The 22,448-nt window shown below is 36.6% G+C and overlaps 1 protein-coding gene across 2 annotated transcripts in view; it reads left to right on the top strand.

Moving 5' to 3' along the window:
• IMMP2L (inner mitochondrial membrane peptidase subunit 2) overlaps window positions 1-22,448 on the top strand; it is a 956,056-nt gene that overhangs the window by 622,411 nt on the left and 311,197 nt on the right. The window lies entirely within an intron of this gene.

Here is a 22,448-nt window from a genome sequence, read left to right as displayed (position 1 = left end):
ATTGAAAAGATTTTCATGAAGGAGAGGCTCAGTTATCAGGGTAGAATTTTTAGAGCAAGGGCAAGGAAATGAACCCAATTGATTTTACTCACTGGGAAATCATTATAACTTTGAAGAGGCCAGTTTTAGTAGAATAATAGGAGCATGAGTCCGAGCCACACAATTAACTAATGTGCAGAGTTGGCCACGGAGAGGAAGGAGAGGAGGGTGCTGTGATAACATTTCCTTTTCCTCTTCATTGCAGCCATTCGCATGGCGTGTGTCTGCCTATTACTGTGAGCTGTAAGGAGCTGGCATAGGTTGAAAGGCTGAAAGGCAGTAGGGTCTTAGGAAAGCCTGACCCTTTTCTTTGTTATGTGATATGATATAATATCAGTTCTTTCTCCATTAGTTGCTTTAGTCTCCTTATGATTTTGAAAATGTATACTTTTGTTTTTATAAAACAAGATAAGGTTGAGAACTCAGTCAGTACAAGTAGGTTATTATTTCCTACAGTATGTATTCCCTTTGATGCAATAAATTCTCACTAAAGAAATTATCTTTTTCCCTCCTAAGTAATTTGTCACTGGGGTCCAGCCAAGTTGTCTTAACTCCCAGGATTGAATACAAGTGGCCTACAAGGACAACATTAATGTATTTGCCAAGAAGTTGGCAATTTGAGTAAGCATTAATTATGGCATTATTTCTGAATATATTCTTAATTATAGTTATATTGATATTGGCTAAGAGTTTTGATACATTTGGATGAACTTTCCATATGAACAAATGCTTCAGTGATCTGATTAAACTTCCTAATGAATCTGTTGTATATTATAAAACTCTTGCCAAGACATTTCGGAAGTCAGTTAAGTTTTAAAAAGAAGCAATACATCTTTATTTGAATTTCAAATATGGCTGAGGTTTTGTTTTGAAAATTAAGCTAGAATGTGATTATGATTTATCTTACTTTTGAGGGCTGATAACATAATTGATGCAGTATCATTATACTTTCTTCTTTGTTTAATATTTATAATGTATATACTTTATGCCTAATATACTTGAAATGAGTAGTAAATCTATAATTATTATACATGTTATTTAATAAGTTAGCTGTTAAATACGTAGTTGGGTATTTATGTTATGAAACCACTGGAAATATTTACTCAAATAAGTGTGTTGCCAAAAGCTTATGGCTATTGTAATTCTAATTAATATATATTTATCAAATGTTTACCATGTGTGATATATTGGGCCAGGGGACAGAGATAATGTAGAGATGCATACAGGATTTTCTTTGCCCTGAATAGACATATAATTGCTTGGGAAATAAATGTACATATAATATTATCATATAATTTATGTAGTGAACATATGTGAAATGCAATCAATCAAGGATTAAAAAAAGCAAAATTCAGGAACAGTGACAGTTTCATAAAAGAGCAGATAATTTAAGAAAAGGCTTGGCCAGTGGGATTTTGGTGGCAGAAATGGAAAGCGCTTTCTAGGCTGAATGAACAGCTTTCGCAAAAACAAAGAGGACAGCAGGATCTAAATTCGCAGCTGGATAGATAGGCTAGGTGCAAAAAGTAAGTATGAAGTGTGATAGGTAGGTGATTGTGGAAACCATGTTCAATTGAAGATGCTTGAGTTGACTCATTGGAAAAGACTCTGATGCTCGGAGGGATTGGGGGCAGGAGGAGAAGGGGACAACAGAGGATGAGATGGCTGGATGTCATCACCAACTCGATGAACGTGAGTTTGAGTGAACTCTGGGAGTTGGTGATGGACAGGGAGGCCTGGCATGCTGTGATTCATGGGGTTGCAAAGAGTTGGACACGACTGAACTGAACTGAACTGAACTAGTATTTCAATTCACAGATAATAGGAACCATTGCAGTCGTGGTTATTATTGTTATTTTAAGAGCCAGGTACTTCCTATGTAATTATCAGGGTCTGACAGTCTGTGTCTGAGGACAAAAACCAGACGAAGAGGGCCAGGGTGGCCTGTGGATCCAGGTTTCCATTCAGAAGAGGCCTAAGTGGATTATTTTGATGTTATCATGTAATGACATCCTGACAAGATTGCAGAAAGTTGGTCATCAAAAACCTTTAAGCTTTGCTTCTATTACTGAACCACACCACCTTTGATAAATTGTGAATATTCATTGTGATAATGAATCTTAATTTGTGAGTTATAGTGCACAGTTAATTTGCACAGTTATAGTGCATCACATTTTTAAATGTTGAACATGTTAATCTATTAAATATAAACACTTAGAATAAGTCATACTATATTCAATTATATTTTGTCCCTTCTCTATTTTTTTAATATACTGAGAGGCTCAAAAAAATGAAAGCATCCTGGTCTTTTCTCAACCTCTGAGAGGTTTTGTCAAGACCATAACATTTTCTTGTATGTACAAAACATTATCATTTATTAATCTTCTGTAGACTTTGCTTTGATCATCCTAAGTATTGTGGTTTGAAATACCAGTACTATGTAAACAGTTCATAGGATTTGTGCTAATCCAGTATAACTCATGAAATTTACTTTTAATTATGAAACACACATTTTCATCTTATTGCATGAAAATTAGATAACTTTCCAAGAGAGAAAAAAGAAAAACTTTAAAATGTGCCATTAAGAAAAAGGTGCCACATATGAATATGAGTCTATTTTTGTCCAGCAACACATCAGAGTATTCCATTAAGAGACCATATTGCCAAGGAAAGTAAGGTCAGATCTAATAGATCTAACTTTCTATATATCACATACCTGGAGAACCAACAAGGTTCTCAAGCAAGAAATGACGTCCCCAGGCTTGTTTTTTAAAAGCCACCTTTTGGTAGTTTGGTAGCTAAGAGCACATCAGCAGTGGAGTTAGGGGGCTTGGTAATGAGGTTTATGCGATATTGCAGGTACCAGATAATAAAGGCTTGGATTTAGAAAGTGACAAAGATAAGGAGGCTTTCCAAGGTAAAAAATCCTGACCCAATGCCCATGATCTTTCTACTACTCCAGTTTACTTATGAAAGATAAGTATTGGTTCTATCCTTTTAGTACTTAACCATGTAATTAGGATATAGCTAAAATAATTGAGATGAAATCTTTAGAGGAATGGTGCTACCTAGGAGTACAGAGTGTGGTAGAGGCAGGTGTAAAATTAGTTATTCTGTGATCTTAATGGGCCTAGTCATATTTCTTATTGACCTATTATACCTGAATATTTACACTTTTGCCTAGTGTTATTTGTGGGGGCAGTGGCCATGAATTTTATAATGTTTAGAAAGAAGTTCACAAATATACTTACTTAAAATGTAATTTAATCTCTTTACAATTATTGGAGATAATTATAAATTAATTTAAAATTGCAAAGTATTAAGGATATTGTCACCATATATATTGCTAAAATTCCGTAGTTGTGTGGCTATGTAGATATATATGTATATATTTGAATAATTGCTTTATAAGCTTTTGTTTTCTCTGTGTTGCTGTATGCAACAGAATGGTGCATGCATCAGAATCAATAAACAGAAAATAATGTATGAGTTTTTACTGAGCAAAGCTCTGGATGGAAAGTAATTGCTGGTCCATCGATCAACAGAGATAATTGGTGGCACAAAATAACATTGGCCTTTGTCTATCTAGGTTCATAATGAAAGCTCAGAAATGTTTGTTGTTGTTTGTTAAAATTATAAAGTAAAGATTGCAGCAATAGTTGAAGCTATTTTTTTCTCTACCAGCAATCATGTTCACAGTTTTTACCTCATGTCTTAATATAATGTCCCCATCAGATATGTGGGGAAAGAGATCAAATACATGTTTTTTTATTTTGTCTTTACTTTTTACTATCAACAGCTTCATAATTTTATAATTGATATATATTTAGTTACATTATTATATTTTTATTTGAAAATATTATTTATGATAAACATACTATGTATTCATTTTTTTAAAATAAGAAATTACAGATAAAAATTTAAAAATTAAATATCCATAATTTTAATACCCAAGGATAGTACTCAGAAATAATACCTTAACGACTGTCTTTCTAGGCTTTCTTCCCCACATGCTTATAACTGTATATATGTATATATATATATATATATATATTTAGAAAAATTAGGTCAGATTGAACATACTCTATTTATACATCTTAATACTGTGAAAATCTTGCAAATTTTCAAACATTATGGCATTATTCTGCAACATGATGTTTACTGACTACATGATATTCTATGAATCTGTTGTTGTTTATTTGCTGAGTTGTCTCCAACTTTTTGCAGCCCCATGGACAGTAGCCCATGAGGCTCCCCTGTCCATGGGATTCTCTAGGCAAGAATACTAAAGTTGGTTCCCATTTCCTTCTCCAGGGGATCTTCCCAACCCAGGGATCAAATCCAAGTCTCTGTGTCTCCTGCATTTCAGGCAGACTCTTTACCACTGAGCCACCAGGGAATCATAATTCATTTAATTGTTCTATTTTTGATGTTTGGATTAATTTTAACTTTTCCAAATAGCTTTTTGTGTCCTTTTTTGTTTGTTTGTTTATGATGGTGCAAACACTTCTAGCACTGGGCAATGGCATAGAACACATTTGTCTTTGTTTTCCTTGTGCTTTGTGACATTTCCCTACTGTGGAATCTCATTTTAACCTCTTTTTCCTTATATATATGTAGCAAAGGCTACTATGTGTTAACAAAAATGTATATTTTCCTCATCTTCTGTGCACCAGCTGGATCGCATTTCACAACTTCTCCTGTAGTTATTGTGGTCATGTGACTCTACTTAGCCAAAGAAATATGAGGAGTGATGCACACCAAGTACAGATTTCTAGTTTAAAATATCCTCCTGCATGCACCTCTAATTTCTATTCCTTTTCCACTGGCTAGAATGGACCTTCCAAAGGTGACCTTGGAAGCCACGTGTTGACTGTGGAAAAGCTATTGACAGTACAACAGAGTTGAGGTGCGTGCACTCTGTGGCTCCTAACAACCGAAGCTTCAGATTGTTGACAGTTATCTGAGCCATAAGTGAACTTTACTTAGGTTTGAACCATGATGCATTTTGGGGATCACTCAATTTGTTAGAGCAGTTAGAGTACACTTAATAAGAGCCCTAATAACTTCTTTCTTAAGCCTCCAAAGACAGAATTGAGGCTCTGCTTTGCCCTACATAATCTGCTTACTCTGCTTCTTAAGTATATCTTATTTTCATTTCTCCCACTTATTTTTCTGGCATTTTCTGTTAAACTAATCTAGAACCAAGCTGTTAGAGATAGATAATGGGCTAATATTCCATCTTTCCTAAGAGTATTTTTATTTTAGTGAAATATTCTGGGAGACTAGGGGACAGCTTTAATTGTCCCCTAGTTGTCAGGAACAACTGTAATTTTTAATTAATATCTTTGAATATAACACTTCTTAGTTGTCAGGAACAACTGTAATTTTTAATTAATATCTTAGTTGTCAGGAACAACTGTAATTTTTAATTAATATCTTTGAATGTAATGCTTCTTAACTAAATCATAAAGAAGTGTTATCCATACCATCTGTGAGATGTTAACTTGTCTTAGGCAAAAAGAGACTCTATTCTGAAAGACATTTTGGACACCTGCATACTATATCCATCTGTTTGCAATGTGCAGTTCATGTTAGCATTTGACTCTGAGAAGCCTTGCAGTAAAGAAACTCAACTCTCTTCTCTAACCTAGTGTTCCAAAGCTTAATTTTCCATAGAACCCTTGCCTTAAAGTTGTACTGTTAATATTTTTAAATCCCTAAAGTTAGTGTTCCATAAAACAGAGTTTGGTGAGCAATATCCTAGGATATTAGAGTCAAATAAACCTTCGAAAAGACAAACAAGCAAATAGAAAGAACCATTTAAAATTTTGTAGTTTTAAAAAGATAGCTGTTCCAATTCAAATAAGAGTTGTCACTGTATATTGAAAAACAGGTTTATTGAGTGGAATACAGTGCATGGTAAACACCTGTCAACTCTGATTATCCTTTCCTCTGTCAAGACCTTAATAATAACGAGAAGACTTGTTCTGTGAGAATTCAAGTATTATTTTCTTTCTTGACATCTTTATAAATAGTATAGATTATTTAATGCAGTTAAGTTAGTTGTTCAAGGTGTCTCTTTCTTGACTTTTAACTTGTTACCTACCCAAACATTATAAGTAAACATAAAAATGACGGAGTGATCATGTAAAGAACATTTATGATACTTTTAATTTTTTATTTTCTCACTCCACTAGTTTGACACGTGTTTTTCATACTCTGCTGTTTGTCATTTCCATGAAGAATTTGTGAGTATTTCAGCGTGGAAGTTAACTGGAGATCCCAATCATAACATTATGTAGTACTTTATTTCTCCTTTGAAAAGTAGATAATCTAAGAGGAAAAATAATTAAAATATGTGGAGTGTTATATAAAATCCTAGCTTGTTTTCCTGAAGGAAGTGTTATGTTACTGTGTGACTTAAAAAAGATTCATTAAAATGTCTTTCAATCTACCCTAGTCACAGTGTCACAGCACTGGATGGGGTGCTGAGGAGATTGTGTTTTACAAATAAACCACCGGGGCCAGGGAGAAGCTCTGAGATTTTACCAGGAATCAAAACTAAGTTTCTGTATTCTGAAGGTGCATTTGTTCCTCTTGGTTTATCTTTTCAAAATTCTCTTAACTGGGGCAGGCTTCATTCTGGGGAGAGTAGAGGACCATCTCTATGGCAGGATTTGCAAGACACATGGGAAATCTTAGCATTAGGACTGCTGCTGCTGCTGCTAAGTCACTTCAGTCGTGTCCGACTCTGTGCGACCCCAGAGACGGCAGCCCACCAGGCTCCCCCGTTCCTGGGATTCTCCAGGCAAGAACACTGAAGTGGGTTGCCATTTCCTTCTCCAATGCATGAAAATGAAAAATGAAAGTGAAGTCGCTCAGTCGTGTCCAACTCCTAGCAACCCCATGGACTGCAGCCTACCAGGCTCCTCCGTCCATGGGATTTGCCAAGCAAGAGTACTGGAGTGGGTTGCCATTGTCTTCTCCGACCATTAGAACTAGATGGACTATTATTTTTAGAAAGGAAGATAGATCTTTTATTTGTGTCTTCATTACCTGGACAGTTAGGCTCTTGGGCTTCCTTGAAGTCTGGGGTCAAATGCTACTTCCTCTCAATACTTACTTTTGTTTTTTGTTTCATATACAATAACTGTCAATAATTACAATTTAATGGTGGAGCTGACCAATTTATTTATAGTTCTTAAAAAAATTACTTGTGTGGAATTTATCAGATGTTTTCACTTCAAGGAGGATTTATTTGTTGATAATTGCATGAGTATAAATAGAATCAAAATTATGCATTTTGTGATATTTCATCATAATAAGAATGATTTTAAAAATAGGGACTTAAATTGAAAGGGGAGGATGTTAAGAGGTTATAGTTAATTTTAAGACATTAGGATCTTTAACCTGTGGCTTTCTGTTGTGATTATGGGGTCATAGTTAATGGTTCAATCACATGACTTTTCAAATTAGATGAGCAAAATTGTTTGACTTAAGGAAACTCATCAACTACCAACCATTTCCATAAGAGATTTGAGTTGCAAAATCCTATCTAAAAAAATACCTTTATCTAGATGATGTTGCAGCTAGATTATTTAATTATTATAATTAAGAAAACTTTATAAGAACAAATAAATGCAGTTGGGATGTACTGCTCATATCTTTTCAAATATCCGTTAGTTCTCACAAAGCATACTTGCACAATAACAGCAGAGTCTTTTTAGGTAATTCACGGACCGTGTTGTGTTAGTTCCTTCAATGGTGCCAGGCAATTTGCTTCATTTCTGACCTAAGGGAACCACCTCCAGGGATCAGAGAGTTACTAGGTCTTCATGTCTATTCAGTCCTAGGATTCTCTACTGAGACTGCCTACAGAGGTGCAAATTTTGATGTTCTATGTATATTTTTCCTCCTATATGAGCACTTATGCAATAAGAACTCAACTAAAACTACTTGACTTTGAGTAACTAGTAATCTAGCCAGGGTCAAAATGTTGCCCTAAATAGGGAGTTCCAAATCAATGGCTCCTTCATGGAGTGTGTACTTGGATACATGACCTGATTCAGTTTTATTCCTTTGCCTCAATGACGCAGCAGGGTCTAGCCTTTGGAAGGCAGCAGCTCGAATATATCTGTGTTATTTTTGATACCTTGAGAGTAAAACACAGGGAAAATCACTATGTTGTCTAGGGTCTTTTAATGGAAATTGAAATCAGACGCAGGTATTAATAGATGTGAGCTTCCCAGGTGGCACTAGTGGTAAAGAACCCGCCTACCAATACAGGAGACGCAAATTCGATCCTTGGGTCGGGAAGATTCTCTGGAGGAGGGCATGGCATTTGATTCTAGTATTCTTGCCTGGAGAATCCCATGGAGAGAGGAGCCTGGCAGGCTACAGTTCACAGTATCGCAGAGTCAGACACAACTAAAGTGACTTAGCATGCATGCACGTACACATTAATAGATATGACCATTTTATACATGAGCAATCGTCACTGGAATATTTTCAAAAGTCTTTGAAAAAGATCTTGCAGTGTATGTTTCACCTTAAATATCCTACTATCAGTTTTTAAATTAATCCCTTTATATTGTTTCCCCATTCTTTTTCTTCCACAAGAAATGATAGAATAGAGGTTAAGAGAAGGTAGTTATTATTCCAAACATTGAATAGAGTTGTTTCAGCTCTCCTAACTGAGAAGGTGGCAGGTGTTGATTTTGTATAATGCTTGTCTCCACAGAACAAAAATAAGGAAGGCAGCAGAAGTGGAAGAAGACTAGATGCAGGGAAAGAAAAGTTGCTAAAAATTTAAATAAGATATCCTCAAATTTTATTTTAAATATTTTTTTTATTTCCCAGGAGACTAGCTTTAATTGTTTATTTTGTCAGTCCTGATCTTAATTGTAAGTTTAGCAAGGTTTTCCTAAATACTGCATAAAGCACGACCAGTTGTTTTGATTTGCCAAATATAGACCTAACTATAGGGAAGAATTGGTAATTACCCACACAATTTTAGCAGTGTGACTGCTCCCAAACCCAATAATTCAATTCTCTCAAAGTTCTAATTTGGGCTAGTGTCTCACTGAAGACCAGTATTGATAGAATTAATCAGATAATCATGGATAACTGTTAATTTGTGTTAGTCCCACTTGAAACTTCTCATTCTGTTGGGAGTTAGGATCTGGAAAATCTTGTCATTGTAAAGTATTAAATTTTGAAAAGAACAGATTACAAAACAGTATGCCGTATATAGTTCTATTTTTAAAAAGTAAGTATGTGTGGAATTAGAAAAAATGGAAAAATGTAAATACCAATATTTTACTAGCAGTTATTTCTGGGTGATGAGTAAAAGGATATTTTCAGAAAAAAAATTTAAAAAATAATTGGAAACTAAAAGTAATAGAAAAGTCTTTGGAGCAATTTGTATTGATAGCCAGACAACATTGTACCTTCCACCCCAGACAAAATTAGCATATGCTATATGGATTCATGAGGATATATTGTACATATATGTGTTCTGGAAAAGCTGTATGTATCTTTAACGTTATATTTACATTTTAAAGTTATCTGTTTTTAAAGTCACGAATTATAAAGTGTTTTAGCAAAATTGTAGATTTTTCTAAGAGAGGGATTAGTGTTTTTTAGATATAAACCATAGAAAGATTTATCAAAGAATTTTAGAAATCAAAGCATCAGAAAAATAACTGGAGGGTTCTACAGGAACTGTATATCAATCATTAATCTATACATATTGTGATTCAATGATTTTATCTTTCATTATAGAAATATAGAATGCTTAGTATAAATGATAATCTTCAGTAGGATTTTGTCTTTTTCAACAATTAACAGCTTGATCTGTTTATTTCATACCAGTGTTCATAGTGAATATACATTTTAGAAAGAATGAAAATAATTTTAGACTGTCACCATTAATTTCTCTTTGGTGTTACTTTACAGGTTTTTATATTGACCTCTTAAAAATGAAAATAATAATGGTTACCATGAGAAATTATAACAAAATGTTCTGATTAATAAATGAAGAGTCTCATACACATAGTCCTAGTCTCAGTTCTAGCAATCTGATTTGTGCTCTTTGGAAAATATTTGTCTATGACATACTTTCTTATTGTAAAATGTAGGTACTCATTTAGACAAGGTATGTAGGTACTGCATATAGACAAGTTCGGTTCTGAGAGTGGTTTCATAAGTTCAGTTTGTTCCTAAATTCAACAAAATTCACTTGAGAGTGAAAGTTAGTTGCTCACTCATGTCTGACTTTGTAACCCCATGGACTGTAGCCTTCTAGGCTCCTCTGTCCCGCGGAATTCTCAGGCAAGAATACTGGAGTGAGTAGCCTTTCCCTTCTCCAGGGGATCTTCCCAATCCAGGCATTGAAACCAGGTCTCCTGCAGTGCAGGAGGATTCTTTGTTGCCTTGAGCCACCAGGGAAGCGCTAGGTACCCAACTAGTACAATCGGCTGTATAATACTGTACTGTAATAGGTTTATAATATCTTTTCACACAAATCATACATAAAAAATGAAAACATTTTAAATCTTACAATATAATACCTTGAAAAGTACAGTAGTACCAGCTGCATCACCTCTGCACTTATACTTGCTTCTGGACATCCTGGGCTTGAAATGAAGACACTGCATTTCTATGGTGTTCTGAACTCTATACTGTACAGTGCTTTACAGTAAGGTACACAAAAGCACAGAAGTACACTTGTAGAGCATGCACTCACATGACAGTGTACACCAGACAGGTGAACTAACTTATGTGATTGGACACGTGAAGACATGTTTGCCTCTTGGCAGTTTGTATGTAGGGAACTTACTGTGTTTCTCTTTAAAAGTATTACCATAATTAAGTCAATTTTGACATTTTAAAATGCTCAGGATAAAAGCCTAGAAAACCTACCAATAAATGGCCTAGTCCATTATCCTAGAAAGGGATCAGTAAACATGAGACTAAAATGTAGGCAAATACCTGTCATGTGTCAACTTTCTGGTGGCTTATTCTGAATCTCTGAGGCCTTGGATTTCTCTATTTGTACCTGTTTTAAGGATGCTTTGTGAACCATTTGATGAATTTCCTGAACATTTTTAATACAGTATCACTGTTTTTGTTACCTGGTTTTTCACTGAAGGATAATTAATTAAAATATACAATAGACAGAACAATTAGATTCCCTTCACTTTCTCCACAGAATTGGTTGATGGAAATTTTGCATTTCACTGGAGCAATTAAATTGCCCAGTAAGAATACATTTAGCTACAAATTTAACAGCTCATGAACTAATGAAAAAAAAAATCAACAAATTATTGGTCCTAAAAATAGCTTAATCTCTGCACCATCTTCAGTTATTAACAGGTTTTATGAAGAGGTTCTAAGAAGGAAGTCAGGTAGAGAGAGAGAGGAAGGCGGGAGTATAGAAAGAAGAGAGGCGGGAGAGAGAGAGGCGGGAATCTGTAGAGAGAGAAGCCATTTGACATTTGTTTGGAAGTAGAGTGGAGATTTCTCCTTGGTGGCGAATCTTTGCATGTAACAGACCAGAGCACACGCCTTATAGAGTGTTACATAGTGATCTCTGTGGTGAGAAGTGCATTTTGTGGTCTCAGTTTCAGAGATTATAACTTCTTCCCTAAAGTAGGAATTGAACCCTTGGCATTGGTCAATACAACTTACTATTTCCCAAGGTTCATTCTATAAAAAGCAGATGCTCAGAAGCGTTTGTTTAGAAATTCATTTGCTCTCTGAAGCAAGATTTGGGGGTCAGTGGTGCCAATTGTCATGCCCCATACCACAAAAGATGCTATGAGCAGTAAATGAGTTGCTCAAGATGCTACTGCTTACATATGGGCTTGAATCCTAAAAATACCATGAGTGCCATGAATTGTTATAAGGTCTGTTTTATAAACTAGTGTCATTCAGAGTGCCTGGTACCTAATTGTCATTTGGCAAATATTTGTTGAATGATCTAATGATTGTAAAAAATAAGTTATCTGTATCTAATACCATAACCTCTCTGTTACACCATAGTGTCTGATCATTGTTTACACTGAATGAGGTTTTTGTACTCTAAGGAACCCTGGAAAAGGAACATTTTGCTCTTTCTTACTTGAGTTACATTGTTCCATACTAGTTGTAGGTCCAATTCCAGGTTGGAGTTAAATATGGAATTATTAGAATGTTTTTTTTTTTCCTAGTGGGAAATGGGGTTTTCCCACCAGTTTAGAATTTTGTACATGCTCTGAAATCACTATTCTGTGTCCTGTTCATTTTGGAAGCACTTTGTGACTATTCTTTGTGACTGTTCTTTGTGGCTTATGTCTTATTGGATATCTGAGGATCCAATATGCTGAATTTCATAGACTTTGTATGTGAGGGTTTCCAGTTGTGTCTGTCAAAGGTGGGCTAGGACCACCACCAACAGCATCATCTAGATGCTTTTTAAAATCCTAAGATTCAACCCTAGACTTTAAAGTTTCAGAACTACTAATCCGTAGACTAAGATCTATAGACTATAGAAAATCAATCATTTTCATGTCAATATAAATTCTCTTGGAAAGAATTGAGGAATTATGAGTCTTTTTTCCCAAAATTTCAGTTGCCATTTTATTAGATCATAAAAAATATGCCAAGATATCGCTATTAGGTTGATAAATCATTTTGCACATTCATGAGCAAAGACTCATGTTAGTCATGAAAATGACAATTAGGAAATGGAATATAGATACATGAGATAGCATGGATAAACCTGAAAACATTATGCCAATTAAAATAAGCCAGACACAAAGAATATGATATGATTTCACTTTTGTGGGCTAACTAATAGCAACATCTTGGTATGTTTCTTATGAACTACTCACTATGGAATAGTACTTTTCTGTTCTTTTTTTTAAGCCCTGGTAACTGACTTCGGGCTGTATTCAATGAGAAGGTTAAGACAATCACTACTATCCCATCTTCCCTTCAACTGGAGGAGACTAAAAATAAATAAATAGCAATTGGGAACTTCTAAAATGTTTCATGGTATTAATATTAAAGGAATTCAAGACAAGTGAGAATATTCTTGATAGATTCCAGACTAGCTTTTGTCTTTATGGCTAGTTTTTCACATTTAAAACTTAAATGGTATCAGTTCTACTATATCCATACATTGCAAAAAACCATTTTCATATTTATTTTGAAGCTGTTTTCTTGTTCTAGTTTAGTGTTTTAGAATTTAATTATGAGATTACGCAACTGAACTTAATGTAACCTGAAGAGTATATAGGAAAAACTAACCGTATGCAGGAGAAACCAATACACTGTTAATCAACAGACTTTCAGTTTACACTGAGAGAATTCCATTTTTGTGTTTGGTAAAAACTCTAATGAAACCAGTGTTTCACTGTAACTGTGACCATAAAACCTGTTGCAGTACTAGTGTGTCTCCTCACCTATGTCCAGGAAACAACTTTGCCACCAAGCTACCCTTCAAAACAAAGGGGTTCTCCTGGAAGAGGATGAGCCACTGGGTTACTGTGTCACTTCTGCTGACTCCAGCATAAGACATGTAGGCACTGTGGTCCTGAAAATTAGCTTTCTGGGTCAAAATGGTTTATTTGTTAGCAGTTAAGAAATTCTGCGTGCATTCACTAAAGCTAAGGTTAAGGTGATAAAGCAACTGAGCCTTTTAGCACTTAAAGAAAGGTGGAGGTGAAGTGAAATAACCATTCAAAACAGCAAATAATTAATTGACTCTCTTTGTTAACAGGCACGAGGTCAAGTACACAGGGCCACAGCAATCACACTGCCTGCATCCTAAACAGCTGCGGCTTTGTCTTGAAATGATTAGGCTGGATTGTTGGGAACTCATTTAAAATGAGATTTTAATTTAGAACGGGAGTGGTAGAGTTAGAAAGATACTATCAGTTTCAACAATATGATCATTTACCTTACTTTTTAATCTTTTTAGTTATGTAGAGATGTGACCTTTGAGTTCCATTTCCTTGATTTTTATTTTATTAAATCATGTTACATATTTGTTTTAAATTTATAACTACCAGTTTTACTCTAGGATATTGATTATGTGATTAGATCAGTGTAATTATGAACAGTTAGACTTTTATGTATTAAAAGTTAATAAAAAGAAAATATGACTTTTCCAGAAACACTTGAATTAGCTACGTCTCCATCGTAGGACTCTGCTGAGTATTGTCTTGAAGTCTTTAAAGCCTGAGATGATAAGGACTTAGGGAACCATGATTGTAAAAGATGAAATGTTTAGGAAGTTTTCCTCCTTTGTATAACACAAGACAGTGTAACAGGAAATAACTGCTTTTTTTTTTAATGTATTAATGTTTTTTTTTAATTTAATTTTATTTTTAAACTTTACATAATTGTATTAGTTTTGCCAAATATCAAAATGAATCCACCACAGGTATACATGTGTTCCCCATCCTGAACCCTCCTCCCTCCTCCCTCCCCATACCATCCCTCTGGGTTGTCCCAGTGCACTAGCCCCAAGCATCCAGTATTGTGCATCAAACCTGGACTGGCATCTCATTTCATACATGATATTTTACATGTATCAATGCCATTCTCCCAAATCTTCCCACCCTCTCCCTCTCCCACAGAGTCCATAAGACTGTTCTGTACATCAGTGTCTCTTTTGCTGTCTCGTACACAGGGTTATTGTTACCATCTTTCTAAATTCCATATATATGCGTTAGTATACTGTATTGGTGTTTTTCTTTCTGGCTTACTTCACTCTGTATAATAGGTTCCAATTGCATCCACCTCATTAGAACTGATTCAAATGTATTCTTTTTAATGGCTGAGTAATACTCCATTGTGTATATGTACCATAGCTTTCTTATCCATTCATCTGCTGATGGACATCTAGGTTGCTTCCATGTCCTGGCTATTATAAACAGTGCTGCGATGAACATTGGGGTACACATGTCTCTTTCCCTTCTGGTTTCCTCAGTGTGTATGCCCAGCAGTGGGATTGCTGGATCATAAGGCAGATAACTGCTTTTGAAACAGAAGGCCAGAAGAAATGTACATAGTGTTTACTTGAAAAAAAATTATCTGAGGAGGATAGTGTCCAAACTATACGGAGGGTAGTGTTGAAGAAAATCTTTGGGAAGAAGAATTGAAGACCTGGAACACTGCTTGGATGATGTGATTAAAGAATTTAGAGGGAGGCATTTGCGTGCCAGTGAACAGCCTACAGGGATAGGCAATGGGTGGGAAAAGCAAGCAAACAGATGGCAGTGGCAAGAAAGAGCTGATAAAATGTGGGAGAGATATGGTAGTATGTATCAGCAAGGCTTTGGGGCTCTACATTTTTCAAGGAAGCTGAATCAGAAGATTTTTGTGAGAAGTATTTTTGTGATTTTGTTATATCTTTTCAAGAATGACATTTTATTTCAGGGAGTAGGCTTACATTAGTTAAAAGTCCAAAGCAAAGTTTAATAATGTGTAAGTGAAAACATCTCTTCATGTGGTCAATCCAAAATATGATGCCATTGCCTTTAAACTCTCTAAAGTAGATTAGCCCCCTGAAAACATGTTATTTACTGGACATCTTTCTTAATCACTGATGTTTGGGCTCTTGTGTCTTGGCAAAGGTCCCATGCTACAGTGAAATGAGACTCATAAATTTCTACCATTCAGATGAAGAATGGTGGGTGGTGAGCATATGTTTCTGAGAATCTGCTTTTATTTAAATCAAAAGCCTCCTTCATGCATTTTAACCTATAGTCATGTAAGACCAGTTGGAGATGATTTCCCTTCATTCTGTTTGGCCTTGTTTTACTTCATTGTAGAGGTATTTGAGAATTATGAAGGTTTTACCTGTGTCTGGAAGATAGTCATTAAGCATCAGCTGTGGGAACCATATGGAAATCAGGTTCCCCTGTGAGTTTCTTGGATAAACGAAGAGGAGAGTTTGCTTCCATTTTGATTTAATAATCTCTCACTGCTGTTCTGGTTTTGAGGAAAGCTGTTGATTGTGTTTGAGCTGCAGAGTGGTTCCAGAGCCTGTGAAATGTACAGCTCACGAAGAGCATCAACATGACAGCTGGAGAGATTAGAGTCCATTCTGTGTGTGTACAGAATTAGAGGACCAGTGCTCACAGAAGCAGGCGAGCCTTCTCACATTATTCAATGTCTTTTAACCCAGAATCAAAGTGGCTTCCTGTAAGGAAAAACACATGTGGGTAGACACTGTTTATTCCATTTTAAGTGGGTTCCCAGTATTTGCAATAAAACTTTATGGACTAGAAAAAAATGTCTGCTATATATTTATACTAAAGAATGATAGAAAAGGGTAAATCATCTGGCAAATTGTAGCCTCAACATACTCAGTTTTTATTTAAAAAGACATACCTGAACACATTTTATAGTTATTGCTGACTATATACAGCCAACTAAAAATAGCAAGACAATGCATCACAGGTTGAGATATAGTTGTAATTTTTGAAAAGGAATTCCTTTGGTGTTCTATATCTAAAACACTTGCAAGTAGGTAAATTTTGACCTCTGAATTTTCTTACAAAGAATAAAACTTTCCCAGGATAACCTAATAGGGGAAAGGACAATCATGACATTGTAATAACAGCATAACTGTCTTATTCTGAGACTCTGATAAATTTTTGGAAACCAAACTGAGCAACTCTAAGGGTCTTTTGTCTTAAATGGTCTCTTTGGTGGATCTACTGGCCCTGCACGCTCTTCCTCCTTACCTGGCTATGTTTCTCTAGCCACTGCTCTGTACCTCTTTGGCTTGGTTTACCCTAAGAAGGTAGTTTCTTTTAGTTCTTAGAAATATCCTCCCCTCTTTTCCTTCTATGGTACCCCAGATTCCCTTACGGTCTCTCACAATTCTTTTAACCCCTAATAAAATTACTATTCTCACCCTGCCTCCTTTTTCCAAAGATATTTATTCTTGGCCACTAAAAATCCATATAAAACTTAAGCCCCTCTAGCTCTGATCCCTTTCTATAACTCTATGTACTCCATCCAACAGAGAGGAAGGTAATACTAGGAAATGTAGAAACAAACAGGAATTAGACATTTGATTTAATGGTAGAAGGTTTTTGTTTTTTTTTTTTAGTTTAAAATTTTATAAATAAGCTATCATTGTAATAAGTTACTGCAGTATAAATAGCAGGAAATAAAATACTTTGAAGAAGTTTCTGATAATATAGCAGCGAGTGAAAGTTGGTCAATGGTGTCCGACTCTTTGGAACCCCATGGACTGTGTAGGATTCTCCAGGCCAGAATTCTGGAGTCGGTAACCTTTCCCTTCTCCACAGGATCTTCCCAACCCAGGGATCAAACCCACATCTCCCGCATTATAGGCAGATTCTTTACCAGCTGAGCCACCAGGGAAGCCCAAGAATACTGGAATGGGTAGCCTATCCCTTCTTCAGCGGATCTTCCCGACCCAGGAATCGAACTGGGGTCTCCTGCATTGCAGGCGGATTCTTGTCAGAGCTGTGTTAGTGACTGTCAAGCTGAGAACACCAATGACAATGCTGCTTTCAGAGGTGACCAGTTGTAGTTGGATTTTGTTAAATCTCAAACCTCATGCATATTTTTTTTTCCTGAAGTCAGTTTGTAAATACTATTCAGTGAACTCTGAGGGGCATAAAGTTGCTCCTTTCAAAGGAGCCAATTGTGTGTGGTTATTGGAGCCACAGAATTCTTCTGTAAAACAATGGTACTGTATTTTAAAAATTAGTAAGTCCAACAGGGTTAGGACAGAAATGAGCCAGAAAGCTTTATATTGTACTTATATTCTAACTTCTACAATGTCAATATCCTCCATGAGAGGCAAATATTTTAGGGAAATTAAGATAGTTTCCATGATCCTGTGGAATATCACCTCTTCTCACACATATACCTAACTCAGTTTTACTGGGAAAGTTTGAATCTTCACACATATACCTAACTCAGTTTTACTAGGAAAATTTGAATCCAAGGCACAGTAGGTACATTAATAATGCATGTCACCACAGTAACTAGAGATGGTAATGCACAGATATATGCAGTAAGAATAAATACAATGGAATGCATGCAAATATTCAGGCCATAAAATCCAGGTATGCAAAATATATACGTTTATTTTGCCATTTCTGGATTTAGGTTTTTTATTGCTAGCAAAACCTATTCTTTTCAAATTGAGGTAAACCTAAGAACCTTCTGAGGCAATTCAAGGCAAATTAAGTCTGTTTATAATTCTGCATCTTGTCAGAGTAGCATCTCTGCTTTGGGGATATTGTGATAGCCTCAGGGGAGGAACAGCTGGACCTCAGTGCCTGCTGGTATCTATTGAGACCTATGTTGACCTGTCTGGGTCTCAGTTGTCAACCCCTCACCACTGACACCCTCCACTCTCATGCTGGCATCCATTGAAATGCCCCCATTCCCATCCACCTCTTTTTATTTACTGCCTAACCCTGAAAATTATTCCATGGTAGCCAGAATCATGAGACAATAGGTCTGGAAGGTGGTATATCAGTTTACACATCACATTTTTATCTGGACACAGAAAGTTACACCGAAGACATTCTGGCTGTGTTATTTGAAGTACACACCTCAGATGGGCATGTATGAATTCTACGGCTTCTGTCCATCGCAAGCACCTAGTGGGCCCAATTAGGCAAACTTAAAGAGCTCAATTCACCATAGATAAAATAAGCATTTTTTGTATTTTTAAGAATGAAAATTCTGTCTCTCTCTTTTTCTTTTTTTTTCAGATATTTGGTCGTTCATCCTTGTTAGAAATGAATTCTGGGTAAAAAAGGGGTTGGGTGCTAAATGTTGGCTCCAGTTAAAAATGGTCAAGACTGTCTTGTTCCTCTCTGTTCACTTGGGCTTCCCAGGTGGTTCAGTGGTAAAGAATCCACCTGCAATGCAGAAGACATGGATGGGTTCAATGCCTGGGTCAAGAACACCCCTTGGAGGAGGGCATGGCAACCCATTCCAGTATTCTTGCTTGGAGAATCCCATGGACAGAGAAGCCTGGAAGGCTATAGTCCATAGAGTTGCAAAGAATCGGACATGACTACACACACACTATTCTCTTTTACCAGGATTTCCCCTGTCCTGAACTTAGCATGTCATTCCTTACAATATGACCAACACTGACAAACTGGTGAGTGAGCTCAGTTAGAAACAGGATAACCCTTGAGTCATGTTTCCAGTAGTCTTCTCCAGCTGATTGCTAATACCACTATTATCTTGTATGACTGCCCATGTAAATATCCTCATTTCAGCTTTTACATACTAATACACTTGTCCCCTGGTATCCACAGGGGACTTCAGATACCAAAATTTACAGATGTTCAAGTCCCTCATATAAAAGGTATATAACTTATGCACATCCTCCTGTATTCTTTAAAACATCTCTAGATTATTTCTAATATCTAATACAATGCAAATGCCATGTAGTTGCTATACTGTATTATTTAGATACTAATGACAAGGAAACATCTGTATATATTCAGTACAATCACAACCACCATAGGTCTGACTACATCAGCAACAAATAACATTTTTCTTTCTTTGAATACTTACAGATTGCTTTCATTTAATGACTTGAAAGAGAAATACATAGAATAAAACAGGATATTTAAAATACAAGTATGTATATAAAATGTAATTATAAACAGAGAAAATATAAATTCATTCTCTCTCAGATGCACACACTGTATTGTTTTTCAGTCTCTAAGTTGTGTCCGGCTCTGTGAGACCAAATGAATCATGGCACCCCAGGCTTCCCAGTCTTTTACTATTTCCTGGAGTTTGCTCAAACTCATGTCCATTGTGTCAATGATGCCATCTAACCATCTCATTTTCTGTTGCCCCCTTCTCCTCCTGCCCTCAGTCTTTTCCACATCAGGGTCTTTTAACCCTCACCGAAACCCTGATTCTTCTCTCTTGATAACCCTCATAAGATGATGATGGTGGTGATGGTGATGACAGTGGTGATTGTTTTATGATGTTACAGCGCTCATGGGGTGAGAGGATGAGATGTCTGACACTGTAGTGGTAAGTGGTGAGATATCAGGCAGAATCTTCTGGCAGAACATTAGAAGGGTCAACTGGGTTTCCCTTACAGCTGTTGAGACTTTGGCGGAGGCTCAATGATGGTAATGTCAGAGTCTATGAAGGCTGAAGGCCAGGGCTCTTCAAGCTTGAAAGTCAAGGCTTCACAATCGCAGGTCAGGTGCTTTAGTTAGAAACATTGTTATAGAAAACTGTTTCTTCATCAAATAGATCTTGCGGGGGTTCTAGGTATGCTGTTATCTGTCAGGTGACACAGAGGCTTCATTCCATCAAAGGATCATACTGAAGTTCATATCCTTTAACACATGAAACTATTAAAAAATTGCTGCAGATTTTTCAAGTGTCCAAACTGATGGTTCTAAGTCTAAAACTGCTCTAAGTCTTCTGCATCTCTATCATCATTGTCTGTAGAGGATTTCAGTAGACCTTCAAGTTCTCTTTTGGTAAGGGTTTCTCTGTGCTTCAACATTGTCCTTGATCATGTTTGAGAAGCTTTCCCCACCAAATTCCTTGGAACATTCCTGACTTTTGCATCAGTAGTGGGGACGCCCCTGAAATCATAGACAGCCTCATTCCATCATGGCTTCCAACATGCACTCCTGTCTTGGGCTTTGGGGAATCTGTGGTCTCTGTAATTGTGAAGCTCTTCCATAAATCCACAAGTCCTTCAGAATGTGAGGCAAGTTGCCTTAGTACACTTGATGCCTTGATCTAATGGCTGCAGCATAGACATAGTATTAAGGGGGCAGGGACATTGCATCCGCATAATTGTCTGTGAAGCAGAAAGATAGGGGATGGCTGGGGACATCGCCAGTAATGAGGAGGCCCTTGAATGACAGCCTTGTCTTTTTGAGAATTTTTTTCACTCAGGAATGAAGCTCTGGTGGGACTATTCCAGGAACAAGATGGCCATCACCCATGCCTCCTTGTCGTATTGCTAGAACACAGGCAGACGATTTTTGGTTTTCATCACATTTCATCACAAATGAAGCCTTGCTCTGGAAGATAGTCTTTCTCTTGCACAAGTTTCTCGAGGTTTTCTGGGAACACTAATGCTGCCTTGGCATCAGCCAATGCTAATTCTCCTGTGATCTTTATGTAGCTCACCAGTCATCGCTTACCAGCCTTCCACTCCTTCCTCTCGCACTCCTCAGCTCCCTCACAGTGATCCCTCACAGAGCACAGCAGTGCTCCTGCAAATGAGGTGCTTTTCACTCAAAAGTTTGCCATCAGCCAGGATATGCTCCTGTGACGTCTCCTCTAGCCCCACACTTAATGCTTTCTCAGTCTTGGCAAGAAGTTAACACCAACTGGAGACACTGGTGTTGCCACTGTAGGAAGCACTAACACTTCCACAAACTGTAGCTTCTTTCTGCTGCATTGTGCAAATGCTTGATTCCTTCTTGCCTACCTTTCCACCCACTTTGGCAAGCAGCATGCTATGTTTTCAAAAGATCTCAGACTTTCATTTTCTCTTCTAAAGAGAGCACTTTATGCTCTCTCTTAACCTTTGAGGGATGCTGTGACCACTTAATTGCTTTTTAAGAGCCGTTTTCTTCATAGAAACAAAGAGTATATACAGCATAAGCAGCCCATATACAAGATGCGAGGTGAACAATGTTCATACAACTAGGCACTGAACAGAGACTGAGCATCTGTGGGAAGGCAGGAGGCTATAGCAGCCTTCATATCACACCATGCAGTGGATTTAGCATAGTGTTCAATGCATGGCAAATTCCAGTTTTGCCTTCTGGAACTTTCTGGAATTTTTTTCCCCCAAATATTTTCAATCTGTGGTTGCTTGAATTCATGGATGCAGAACTCAGGGATGCAGAGAACTTACTGTATTAATTTTGCATTTCAGTTGGTCTGCTTTTTCTGTGTCATATTGACGCATATGGATATGGGTCGGTATGGAAAATACCAGTAGCTTTCACTTTCATGTTTTGTGGTGTCTATATTCCCCTTCAAACCTACCACGCATATGTGGTACTATTTCCTTACTTGTTTAAAGCTTAAAGCATAAGCCCAGTTAGCTTAATCACAATGTTAGGGTTATGATACTAGGTAGATAGCTTTAACTCATTTGGAGATCAGTTAATTTTGTTTTATTCTATGGCCTTAAGTGGCACTGTCCTAAAAAGTCATACTCAATGAGATAGTATGGCTAGAAGGGCAAAACCTGTCTTGACTATAGCAAAAGACCACACAGATACTCCTGAGTGCATATTCTACTTTAGGGACAGAGTGGTAGTATTTCTATGTGAACATCTGCACTTTGAAAATCTATACTGAAAGAAGAGTCAATATTTATATTGATGTTAGCTATTCAT

This window comes from Bos indicus x Bos taurus, chromosome 4 (genome assembly GCF_003369695.1).
Source record: "Bos indicus x Bos taurus breed Angus x Brahman F1 hybrid chromosome 4, Bos_hybrid_MaternalHap_v2.0, whole genome shotgun sequence".
In the NCBI taxonomy this organism is placed as follows: Eukaryota; Metazoa; Chordata; class Mammalia; order Artiodactyla; family Bovidae; genus Bos; species Bos indicus x Bos taurus.
Note: the sequence above shows the minus strand (reverse complement) of the source record. Positions and strands in the feature narration are given on the sequence as shown.